The following is a 13859-nucleotide window of genomic DNA, read 5'->3' on the forward strand; positions in this document are numbered from 1 at the left end:
ACTGGGTAATAACAGACAGACACAGAGGTAGGTAGGCCCTGCTCGCAAGCTTAAAATCTATAGGGAAGTAGGCATCGATACACAAGGATAGGTGTTCTCGATTGCATAATTGCCTACCAGATTGCAAAGGTTCTTGGTGGGCTGTATGAGATGGTCACACAGCGATGTTGGCCTGGGGTCAGGAGGACGGGAAAAGAAAGAAAGGGAAAACATTGGAGGGTATGCATGTACCCCAGTGGGGGTGTAATTGGATAGCAAAGTTTATGACGGTTATATGGGCAGTTCCACAGAGTGGGTGCACCCTGAAGAAGGTCCTGCAATCATGAAAGGGAGCGAATAATGAATGTGGATGAGAGACGTAGATATTGTGAAGAGGGAAGAGGTCAGGCTGAGAGATATTTTGAGATAAACGTAGAGTACGTTGGTGTAGTTTGGTTAATGTCCTTGTGTGTGAGTAAAAGTATTTTATATTGAATATGGTAAAATGTCTAGCAAGGAAGATTAGCCTCAAAGCTGAATTCACAATGGGTTGTAGTGGTGAGAGTCTCTTGTTGGTAAGACCAGTAAGAAGACTATTACGATAATCAATGCGGGAGATAATGAGTGCGTGGATTAGAGTTATTGCAGTGTCTTATGTAAGATAAGGTCATATTTTGAATATGTTTTTTAGATGTATGTAACATGATTTAGAGACAGATTGAATGTGGGGAACAAAGGACAGTTCAGAGTCAAGGATGACACCTAGGCAGCGAGCTTGTGGGGTAGGATAGATTGTTGAGTTATCAATAGTGAAAGAGATATCAGGTTGGTAACTACTATTGGTATGTGGAAAGATAATTAATTCTATTTTGGAAATATTAAGTTTGAGGCGGCAAAATGACATCCAAAAGGAAACTGCAGAAAGGAATTCAGTGACACTGAACAATACAGATGGTGACAAATCTGGGGAGGACAGGTAGATTTGAGTATCAGCCGCTAACAGATGATACTGAAATACAAAACAGCTGATTAGAAGAATAAGAAGTGATAAATGGCCTTTGGACTCAGGAGTGACCAGATCATTTACTACTTTAGTTACTGCTGTCTTTGTGGAATGTTGGTCACGATAGCCCGATTGCAGTGAGTCCAAAAAGTTGTGTGAGTTAAAAAAGTGTGTGAGGCAATTGTATGTAAATCTCTCAAGTAGCTTGTAAGGGGATAGTTGCTGAGAGATGGGACGATAGTTTGAGAGAGAGTTTGGGTCTGATTTGTGTTTTTTCAGAATGGGAGTAATCACTGCATGCTTGAACAGAGAAGGAAAGATAGAAACATAGAAACATAGAATTTGTCGGCAGACAAGAACCACTTGGCCCATCTAGTCTGCCCCTTTTTTTTTTTTTTTTTTTTACATTATTTTTATCTCTAACCTTATTTGATCCTTATTTCTTTGTAAGGAGATCCTTATGTCTATCCCATGCATGTTTGAATTGCTCTACTGTCTTAGCCAGTAGAGTGAGAGACTACAGATTTTAGTTAAGGTTGGGATGAGCACAGCTGATAGAGCTTTACTTATTTGTAAGGGTAAAGGATCGAGAGGAGCGGTAGTAGAGTAGGAGGATGAGAAGAGTGTTAATACTTCTTAATTTGTGAGATAAAATGTATTTATAGTCATTTATGTATAATGTATATACATACATCGCTACAGCTACAGTACCCATGCTAAAAAATGTTTTACAACTGATACTACTTGTAAGACCAGTTATTAGAAAAGCAGTATTTGCAAAGAAAATATTATAGACTGTACAATGGGCAATTCAGGACAGTCAGCATGTTTAAACACAAGTTATATTCCCAATATGACAGATATGGGAGCCGAACATTTAAATTAACTAGTAGAAGAATTAACCAAGATTTTCCTAAGCAGAATTCGTTAATATCATATAAACACGTACACAAAACATGATGACATACTACTATTCCTATATATAAAGTTAGAATAATGAAAATTCAACTTTTGCCTCACTTCCAAGAAATGTTATTATCAAAGTCTGAGCTAAACATGCAGTGTAATGCCTTTCCTACAGTCACGTTGCTCTGATGAGGAGATTTCTTACAAAAAGGAGTCATGGTAATCCTTCCAATTACTTTGGCAAACAAACAAATTACCATGACATGCTACTGTAATTCAATTTCTATGGTACATTTTCATAAGTCGCTATACTACACATTAACCTAAATGCTGGTCACAATAAGTAATACAGATGTGAGCGGATAAAATATTTGTGACTGCAGTAGCCCAGATCATACTAATGTTGATGTAATGTGAAACCAAACACTAATACAGAAATTAAAATCATTTGCAGTTGCATAGCACCATCTAGAGGATAAATAGAATAATGCAATCAGTACATTCACCATGAGTGCTTACAGCTGTCAGTGGGAGCCATTGATTCAATTCATAGATATGCAGTAACAGTATGATTCTGGACATAACTGCCATGTCCGGCTGCACACATTACCATTTAATATAGTCTTTACTCATTTCCCTACACTTCTCTATTAGGTGCGAGGAAAATGAGCAAAGATATTGGGCACAGAGTGTCAACCGTTCCGGTGACACTCTATGCACATCTGTGGGAATTTTATTGCCCCAGTCTATGCAAATTCTGCAGTGTTTTAATGTTGACATTTTGAACACACTGGGCTTTATTTATGATGCACCAAATAGCCAGGACACAGTGATGCTGTTTGCACCTGTTCACCTAGTTTTCCACCAAAGCACATGGGTTTGCAAGACAAGGTGACATTGTGGATCATTACGAGTTGATCGCTCGCTAGCAGTTTTTAGCAGTCATGCAAATGCTAAGCCGCCTCTGGGAGTGTATTTCAGCTTAGCAGAAGTGCGAACGAAAGGATCGCAGAGCAGCTACAAAAAAAAATTGTGCAGTTTTAGAGTAGCTCCAGACCTACTCAGTGCTTGCGATCACTTCAGACCATTCAGTTCCGGATTTGCCGTTACAAACACGCCCTGCGTTCGGCCAGCCACCCCTGCGTTTTCTTGGCACGCCTGCATTTTTTCGAGCACTCCCTGAAAACGGTCAGTTGACACCCAGAAATGCCCACTTCATGTCAATCACTCTGCGGCGGCCATTGCGACTGAAAAGCTTCGCTAGACCTTGTGTAAAAATATATCGGCCGCTGTGAAAGTAGATCACGTGTGCGCACTGCGCCGCATATGCATGCGCAGCAATGCCTTTTTTTTACTTAATCGCAGCGAACATTTTCAGCTAGCTATCAACTCGGAATGACCCCTATTATTTTCAGAAGAAAGATTGTAGCATCTGAAGCAAGGTAGACAATTGAATATGGCTCTGATTTAAGTGCCCCAGGCCCCCCAAAGGCTTAATCCAGACCTGACTCCTGGCACCACCGCTCTGTGATACGCCGACCACAGTTCCCAGCTCTGCCTACTACCGTGCTTGGAGAGCCCGAGGGGAAAACACCTGCAGCTCAGAGACCCCTGAGCACAGGGTACCCAAACACTGTCTCTACTGGATGATGCCAAGGTGCTGGAGACACTGGTGGGCACCATCTCACCATGGCTGCCAACTTGCAATCTGCATGCCGGGACTCAGTTGACTAGGTCTGCATGGGTGAGCAGCTCCATTTGCTTGATGCCTGCCGCTGTGGATCTCAGCAGTCCCTGGACCATAGCCAGGTTAAAGTTGTGGGGGGCACGGGGTACTGTCCCAAGGCCCCCTCTGTCAGGGGTCCCGCAAGCCAGCGCAGACTGACATCACTACCTCTCCCTATTGTGCAGCAGCAGAACCAGGCAGCCAGAATGTGAGCAGGACAATATGCAGTGGAGGTAGAGACACAGGAGTATCATGATTCATGAGCTACCTACAGAGATCTATTGCTTTGTACTGTTTTTAAAGCGATTTTAAGTCCTGCTGGAGAAAATTTCTATATAAATACAATTAGAATTATTTTTATTATGATTAAATTGAGAGAACATTATGGTATGCTGCTACTCTTGGAGCATCTCAGTCGCTGCTGCCATTTTTCACCCTATTGCATATAGATGCTAGGTGTTTGAAAACACATCTATAATAGGCAGAGCCATATACAGTACCCTATCTTAGCAAGATCCAGAGCCAAGTTTAAACATACAGGCACATAACTGATGGCAATGCTAACATGCAAACCCATATACACATACCTTACAACAGGACCCATTTCAGAAGAGACAAATGCTTTATTCCTGGACTTCCCTCTTACTGGATGATTGTTGTCACCTGCGGTGAAACATCTTCTATCAATTAACCTGTTCAACACAGGTGATTGTAATCACATATTAAGATGGAAGTTCAGAAGTAGAGTATTTTGTCTCTCCTGGAATGGGACATGTTGGGAAGTATGCATATATGTTTCCAAGTCTAATACGTAAAGCAACTGTATAGTTTCTGCCTAATATAATATATAGGCCTATACCTGCTGATAAATCTAATGAGCAGAGCATACTGTATATGGTGGACAGTGCAATAAGCAAAGCTATACTTGGTGCCTAGCCTAATAAGTAGATCTACAGTATACTGGGAATCAATGTTTCCACGAAAGCCAATATCTGGTTTCCCTTTAATATGTAGAACCTTATCTGTTGCCAAGTCTAACATGCAGACCTATAGTTTGACCAAATATCATAAGAATAGCTATACATTGTGCCCTGCATAGCAGTATCTGGAGCCATAAATATACATACCCATAACTAATGCCAAGTCTAACTTACATACTCACATCTGTTGCAAGGTCTAATAGACATTGCCAAGTCTAATATTTACATCAATACATGACGCACAATCTAATACACAGAGCCATATCTGGTGCCAAGTATTATATTTAGAGACACTTATGATCCAAGCCTAATATACAAAGAAATATCTTGCATCAGGTCTAATGTGTAGAGCAGTGGTTCTCAATTCCATTCCTCAAGTACCATCAGCAGGTCATGTTTTGTGGGTTTCTTTAGACATGCACAGGTGAGTGATTTGCTGGGTCACTAAATATCCCACCTGCAGCCACAGACAGAAATACCCAATACATGACCTTCTAGGGGTACTTGAGGGCTGTGGTTGAAAACCACTGGTCTAGAGCAGTAGTTCCCAACCCCGGTCCTCAAGTACCCCCAACAGTTCATGTTTTCCAGGTCACCTAACAGTTGAACAGGTATATTCATTACTCACTGACACATTTTAAAAGACCCACAGGTGGAGCAAATTATTTCACTTGCAATCCTGTGAGGAGACCTGGAAAACATGAACTGTTGGGGGTACTTGGTGACAGAGGTTGGTTACCACTGGTCTAGAGCAATATTTGGTGTCATGCCTACTGTGCAGACCCATATCTGGCATCAGTTATAACATACAGAGCAACACATGATGCTAAGTTTAATATATAAACCCATACTTTAGCTGATAGTATGAGCCATATTTATCACAATCCTCCTTACAAATACAGAAAAGATAAAAAATTACTACTTACATAGCAGCAGTAATAAATATTACTCATATAGAAAGCGCAATATATTATTGTAATAATAAACAATTATATATGTCCAAAAGGACACAGATAATAATAACAACACACAATCACATATAAAAAGTACAAAATAGCATATGCATATAAAATCCAATAAATCGCTTCTTGGTGCAATAGTGGAAAAAGTCTGCTGTAAACCCTTAATGCATTTCTCCTTTAATTTCCCTAAATTCACAACAAGAAAATTACGATTTTCATGGGAATTTAGCAATATGCTCTTGCAAGGACACGGGCTCCAATAAGAAACTTCTCAAACGAAACTCCACTGGAAAACTACCTCCATTAAATACCTAGGCATCAATGAAACTAAAACATATGATCAACTCTAGGGGGCAAATTTACTAAAGGTTCTAAAAATGAAAACTGGTGATGTAGCCCATAGCAACCAATCAGATTCTGTCTATCCTTTTCTAGGGTACAATAAAGAAATGATAGACAGAATCTGATTGGTTGCTATGGGAACATCACCAATTTTCATTTTTAGAACCTTTAGTAAATTTACCCCTAGAACTTCAACTATTACCTCCTCCCCATACATAATACCCAGAAGTATTAAAAAAAACGAAGGGGTACATTTTCTAAAAGATCGATTTTAGAATGAAATACCTCATGCAAGAAGCTGCTGTGGTTCCTCTAATTCTGATTTACATACAATACATTTCTGATGGTGGGGTGCCTGCAATGGTTTATGTACATCTGCAATGGTGGGGCATTTACAATGTTTTATGTACATCTCTGATGGTGGGATGCCTGTGCATGTGCAGATTGGGTCCTGTGCTATCGCATGTTATGATCCCTACGCCACAGTCTGTCACCACTTGGGGTTGGGGAATCCAAAGACTGTGTCCATCTCTGAATGAGGCCCATAATTCCTACAGCCACAGTGAACCACATGGTTGTGTACACGTTCACAGGGCAAATGCAGATCCTTTGATATTTGGCAGCTCGAGTTAATCAACTGCCATGCAGCAGGGCAGCATAAACAGAGACACTGGAGCCATGCTGTTTAAGTGTCACTGACCTGGGGTGGGGATGTTGTGGACTCGGGGGTTCTTCCGATGGTCGGGAAAAGGAACCACAGGTGGGTCGGAGCAGGGATGGTCGGCTATAGGATTTCCTCATACAAGACTCTGATAGTTAGGCTTGGTAAAAGAATGCTGAGGAACTTTATTAAGGGAAGGGAGCAATACAGCGGCACATGAAAGAAAGTGAACTTGTGGGTAATGTCAAAAAGTTACTGGAGAATTCGTGAGCAATGATGAAAGACACTGAAGAATTTGTGAGCGATGTTTAAAGACACTGATGAATGAAGAACTTGTGAGCGATGATGAAAGACACTGAAGAATTTGTGAGCGATGTTAAAAGACACTGATGAATGAAGAACTTGTGAGCGATGGTGAATGACACTGAAGAATTGGTGAGCGGTGTTTAAAGACACTGATGAATGAAGAACTTGTGAGCGATGGTAAATGACACTGAAGAATTTGTGAACGATGTTTTAAAGACACTGATGAATGAAGAACTTGTGAGCGATGGTGAATGACACTGAAGAATTGGTGAGCGATGTTTAAAGACACTGATGAATGAAGAACTTGTGAGCGATGATGAAAGACACTGAAGAATTTGTGAGCGATGTTAAAAGACACTGATGAATGAAGAACTTGTGAGCGATGGTGAATGACACTGAAGAATTGGTGAGCGGTGTTTAAGGACACTGATGAATGAAGAACTTGTGAGCGATGGTAAATGACACTGAAGAATTTGTGAACGATGTTTTAAAGACACTGATGAATGAAGAACTTGTGAGCGATGGTGAATGACACTGAAGAATTGGTGAGCGATGTTTAAAGACACTGATGAATGAAGAACTTGTGAGCGATGATGAAAGACACTGAAGAATTTGTGAGCGATGTTAAAAGACACTGATGAATGAAGAACTTGTGAGCGATGGTGAATGACACTGAAGAATTGGTGAGCGGTGTTTAAGGACACTGATGAATGAAGAACTTGTGAGCGATGGTAAATGACACTGAAGAATTGGTGAGCGGTGTTTAAGGACACTGATGAATGAAGAACTTGTGAGCGATGGTAAATGACACAGAAGAATTGGTGAGCAGTGTTTAAGGACACTGAACGCTGGAAGCACTAAAGTTGGTTCGGCCCGCAGGCCTTGCTGAATCCAGGGGGCGCTGGCAACTGCACTGCAGAGGAACACACTAGTTGCTCAGATCACTGGAGACTGTGCTGCCGGAAGGCACCCTGAATGCTAGATGCACTGGAGTATAGCTGCTGGGAAACACACTGCGTACGGGAGCTCTGGCATCCACTTCAGAAAAGAGACGATACTCAGACGCCGAGGCTCTGCCCGGCGTCCGGTTTTGAATCTCCCGCCTCTATTGGATTGGTGAAGCGGGTTCGTGACATCACCTGCTCCCCGCCCACGTGATGCCGGCTGTCATGGCGGCGCCCATGCTCCGGGGAACCGCCCAGAGCCGCGCCAGCCAGACGCCGGGACCCGAGGACCGCCGGAGACAAGGACCGCCAAACGAACCATCATGCCACGCAGGGGTAAGCGCGGCTGCTGCCCCTGGCATGTGACAGTACCCCCTCCTCCAGGAGTGGCCCCTGGACAGTTCGTGGGCTTTGTTGGATGTCTGGAATGGAAAATCCGCACCAGTCGGGGGGCCGTAACATCAGTAGCTTTGACCCAGCTCCTCTCCTCAGGGCCATAACCCTTCCATTCCACCAAGTACTGCAGATTCTTGTGAAGATAACGAGAGTCAAGAATAGCTTTAATTTCAAATTCCGTTCCGGCTTCAGTCTCTACAGAGGTTGGCCTAGGTGACTCTGCATGGAACCGATTTAAAATAAGGGGACAAAGAAGAGAAACATGGAAGGAATTTGGTACCCGAAAGTGGGAAGGCAAACCCAATTTGCAGACAACCGGGTTCAGAACTTGCAACACGGGATAAGGACCAATGAACCTCGGGGCAAACTTCATAGCGGGCATTCTTAAACGGAGATTGCAGGTAGAGAGCCATACTCTATCACCAACTTTGTATTGGGGAGCTGCCCGTCGCTTCCTATCCGCAAAGAATTTGTAGCGGCTGGAGATTTTCTTGAGGTTAACGTGAACCCTACTCCAGATTTGACTGAAGTGCCGAAGAGTAGAAGCTGCAGCAGGAACATCTTCTGAAGGACAGATGGGTAATTTTGGAAATTGAGGATGGAATCCATAATTAATGAAGAATGGGGACTCACCAGTGGAAGAGTGGTACAAATGATTATGGCCAAACTCGGCCCAGGGCAACAGTTCCACCCAATCATCTTGCAAAGGAGAGAGATAAACGCAGAGAAAAGTCTCTAAATCTTGATTGACGCGTTCAGTTTGCCCATTGGTCTGACGATGGTAGGCAGATGAAAACTTAAGTTTTATTTGTAAGGCTGAACAGAGAGCCCTCCAGAATCTTGCAGTGAACTGCACCCCCCGATCAGAGACTATTTCCTGAGGTAACCCATGCAGGCGGAAGTGTTCACGGATAAATAATAAAGCCAATTTGGGAGCTGACGGTAACCCGGTCAAAGGAACAAAATGTGCCATCTTAGAAAACCGGTCAATAATCACCCAGACTGTATTGTGACCCTTGGAGAGGGGCAGTTCGGTGACAAAGTCCATAGAGATATGGGTCCAAGGCCTCTTAGGAATGGACAGTGGATGAAGCAACCCTGCAGGAGGCAGATGAAGAATTTTGTGCTGAGCACATTGAGGACATGAGTTGACATATTCTTGTATGTCCTTTTTCATAGTGTCCCACCAGTATGACCTTCGTAGAAACTCCCACATTTTTTTAACTCCAGGATGACCGGAAAACTTGGAGGTATGAGCCCACTGCAACAACTTCGGTCGAAATTCAGCTGGTACAGACATTCTCCCAGGAGGAGGACCCAAAGCGGTGGGAGCTGCCGAAATAAAAACTGGACTGAGAATCAAAGCCTTTCCAACAGAGTTCTCCTCATCTGAAGCCGTCAAGGAACAAGATAAAGCATCAGCTTTGGTGTTAAGCGTCCCGGACCGGTACTTAATGACAAACGAGAATCAAGTGAAGAAGAGCGCCCATCTAGCTTGACAGGGATTCAAGCACTTGGCTGTCTTGAGATACAGCAAGTTCTTGTGATCGGTATAAATCGTAATTAGGTGTTTAGCACCTTCCAATAGATATCTCCATTCTTCCAGGGCAGATTATATTGCCAAGAGTTCCTGGTCTCCGATGGTATAGTTTCGTTCAGCAGGAGAGAACTTGCGAGAATGGAAACCACATGGATGTGACTTCCCGTCAGAGGAGTACTGTGAGACCACGGCACCGATGCCGACCGAGGAAGCATCGACCTCCAAGAAGAATGGTTTTGGAAAATTCGGTTGCTGGAGTACCGGAGCGGACATAAAGGCTGCTTTCAACTGGGCGAACGCTGCTACCGCTTCAGAAGACCAGTGACTTGGGTCAGACCCCTTTTTGGTTAGAGCAGTAATAGGTGCCACAATGGTAGAGAATCCCTTTATGAATTTCCGGTAGTAATTCGCAAAACCCAGAAATCTTTGTACCGCTTTCAAAGAAAGAGGCTGAGTCCAGTCCCGAATAGCAGTGAGTTTTTCCGGATCCATGCGAAGCTCCGTACCTGAGATGACGTAACCAAGAAATGGAATTGAAGGAACCTCAAAGGTACATTTGGAGATCTTACCGTAGAGATGATTCATTCGTAGACGAAGAAGTACCTCCTTGACCTGAATTCTATGCTCCGTGAGATTCTTAGAAAATATCAGAATGTCATCCAAGTATACCGCTACACTTAGGTATAACATATCTCGGAAGATTTCATTCACAAAACCTTGGAAGATGGCAGGGGCATTACTGAGCCCAAACGGCATTACCAGATATTCGTAATGCCCGTCCCTGGTATTGAATGCCATCTTCCATTCGTCCCCCTGTCGAATACGAATCAAATTATAAGCTCCCCTTAAGTCGAGCTTCGTGAAGTCATGGGCTCCGCGAACACTATCAAATAGTTCCGTGATGAGCGGCAAAGGATATTTTTTCTTGATGGTGATCTCATTTAAGCCGCGATAGTCAATGCATGGCCTCAACCCTCCGTCCTTCTTCTTCACAAAGAAGAAGCCTGCTCCCGCCGGGGAAGTAGAGGGGCAAATGAATTCTTTCTGCAGATTAGACTTGATATAGTCCGACATGGCTTGGGTCTCGGGCAATGACAAAGGATAAATGCGCCCCCGGGGTGGCATCTTCCCTGGGATGAGCTCAATGGGACAGTCCCAGGGTCTATGGGGTGGTAACTGATCGGCCGCCTGTTCCGAAAACACGTCTGCGAACTCCCGATAGGCCTCCGGAATGAGCTCCTCATCCGACTTGGAAGATACACGGAACGGGTAGACAGGAGTGAGACAATTAGAATGACAGAATGAACTCCAAGATACTATTTGTGACGACTTCCAGTCGACGTGAGGGTTGTGTACTTTAAGCCAAGGAAGACCAAGAACCAGATCGTGAGGCATCTCCCGAATCACTAGGAACTCCAGATGTTCTTGATGTAGAGCTCCAACCTGCAGTTTGATTGGCACTGTGCGACTTGAAATAAGACCATTAGAAATTTGGGTACCATTGATGGCAGTCAGCGTAATAGGTCGTTCGACGGATTGTAACTGTAAACCCAGTTTTTGAACGCAAGAAAGAGAAACAAAATTCCCTGCAGCCCCGGAGTCCAGCAGGGCCTTAACAGGTTTGGCTATAGACCCAGAAAACAGAGACACGGAGAGTAAACAGTCCACTGTCGGAGAAGGTTTAGATGTAACCCCTAACTCGACTCCTCCGGAACAAGCTAGGACTGCCCGTTTCCCGGACGAGACTTACAAAACTTGAGAAAGTGATCCGCAGCTCCACAGTAGAGGCAGAGTCTACCCTCACGACGGCGCTGTCTTTCTTCCGGGGACAGCCGAGATCGATTAATTTGCATAGGTTCGTCTGGACTTGGGGTGATCGTTTGCTTAGTCGGGAGAGACCGGAATCTGGATCGTTCTGTCTGACTACGTGCACCACCTCGTTCCTGCATACGAAGATCCACCTTTACACAGAGTGAAACCAACTCTTCTAAGGAATCTGGCAAGTCCCTAGTGATCAGTTCGTCCTTTAGACGGTTAGAGAGCCCATTCCAGAAAGCGGCCCGGAGAGCATCATTATTCCAGCGCAGTTCCGACGCTATGGTTTGGAAATGAATCACATACTGTCCCACTGAACGGGAGCCTTGTCGGACTCGGAGCAAATCCGAAGTAGCAGCGGTCGTTCTGCTGGGCTCATCGCAGATCCTACGGAATGACGTGATGAAGCTGGTGTAACTGGAAACCAATGGGTCAGAACGCTCCCATAACGGAGACACCCAATCCAACGCTGAACCTTCAAGCAAGGAAATAATGTACGCCACCTTGGACCGATCTGTGGGGAAGTTGTGTGAGAGAAGTTCAAAATGTACCTCGCATTGGTTGAGAAAACCACGACAATTCTTTGGATTCCCATTATAGCGAGAAGGAGTGGGAAGCTGAAGGCGTGACCTGGTTCCGGACAGGGATTGAACATTACTAGGGACAACCACAGGAGTGGGTACTGGAGCTGGAGCCGGGACTACTGAAGCCAGAGAAGCCTGAATTTGATCCAGCCGACCAGATAACTCCTGGAGATACTGCATTACTTGGCTTTGTGCCGTCTCCTGACTTTGAACTCGGAAAACCAGATCCTGGATGGCGCTTGCCTCTGGGTTCCGATCCCCCGGGTCCATGTGGCCTGAGTATACTGTCACTGACCTGGGTTGGGGATGTTGTGAACTCGGGGGTTCTTCCGATGGTCGGGAAAAGGAACCACAGGTGGGTCGGAGCAGGGATGGTCGGATATAGGATTTCCTCATACAAGACTCTGATAGTTAGGTTTGGTAAAAGAATGCTGAGGAACTTTATTAAGGGAAGGGAGCAATACAGCGGCACATGAAAGAAAGTGAACTTGTGGGTAATGTCAAAAAGTTACTGGAGAATTCGTGAGCAATGATGAAAGACACTGAAGAATTTGTGAGCGATGTTTAAAGACACTGATGAATGAAGAACTTGTGAGCGATGGTAAATGACACTGAAAAATTTGTGAACGATGTTTTAAAGACACTGATGAATGAAGAACTTGTGAGCGATGGTAAATGACACTGAAGAATTGGTGAGCGGTGTTTAAGGACACTGATGAATGAAGAACTTGTGAGCGATGGTAAATGACACTGAAGAATTGGTGATCGGTGTTTAAGGACACTGAACGCTGGAAGCACTAAAGTTGGTTTGGCCCGCAGGCCTTGCTGAATCCAGGGGGCGCTGGCAACTGCACTGCAGAGGAACACACTAGTTGCTCAGATCACTGGAGACTGTGCTGCCGGAAGGCACCCTGAATGCTAGATGCACTGGAGTATAGCTGCTGGGAAACACACTGCATACGGGAGCTCTGGCATCCACTTCAGAAAAAAGACGATACTCAGGCGCCGAGGCTCTGCCCGGCGTCCGGTTTTGAATCTCCCGCCTCTATTGGATTGGTGAAGCGGGTTCGTGACATCACCTGCTCCCCGCCCACGTGACGCCGGCTGTCATGGCGGCGCCCACGCTCCGGGGAACCGCCGGGAGTCGCGCCAGCCAGACACCGGGACCCGAGGACCGCCAAACGGACCAGCAGCCACGCAGGGGTAAGCGCGGCGGCCGCTGCCCCTGGCGTGTGACATTAAGTAGCCAGCGACATGACCCAAAAATGGCCACAACACGCCTGCATTTTTGCAACCACTCTCCTGTCAATGCCCACAATGGTGCCTGACTGTGTGAAGTTAAGCTCTGCGAGTCACATCGATATTATACTTTGGCAAATGCGCAGTGCAAAAAGACATGTCTTTTGCGATATGAATAATGGCATAATGAAGGTTTAGGCAATAGAGTCTCCCCCTATAACTTCACAAAAATCAGTCAAATGATTGCATGGTGCTCCAAATTTGCTACTAAGAAATGGGTGGATATGGAAAAAAGACCTCCTCTTGGGTTACTCTCTCTCATACATTCCTTGGCTTCTCAGCTGATACAGACCCAGTATTGCTGCCACAACTGCCCTCACACTCCCGACATGGTATAGAGTCAATAGGACTCTCCGTTTCTCCGAACAGCCCTCCCCGATTATTCCTTTGCAGATCAACTTCTTTCCCCCATGCCC

At 44.7% G+C, this 13859-nt stretch overlaps 1 protein-coding gene across 1 annotated transcript in view; it reads right to left on the minus strand.

Moving 5' to 3' along the window:
• Positions 1-13859, minus strand: part of LACC1 (laccase domain containing 1) — a 141363-nt gene that overhangs the window by 58825 nt on the left and 68679 nt on the right. The window lies entirely within an intron of this gene.

Source organism: Pseudophryne corroboree, chromosome 2 (genome assembly GCF_028390025.1).
Source record: "Pseudophryne corroboree isolate aPseCor3 chromosome 2, aPseCor3.hap2, whole genome shotgun sequence".
Taxonomy (NCBI): Eukaryota; Metazoa; Chordata; class Amphibia; order Anura; family Myobatrachidae; genus Pseudophryne; species Pseudophryne corroboree.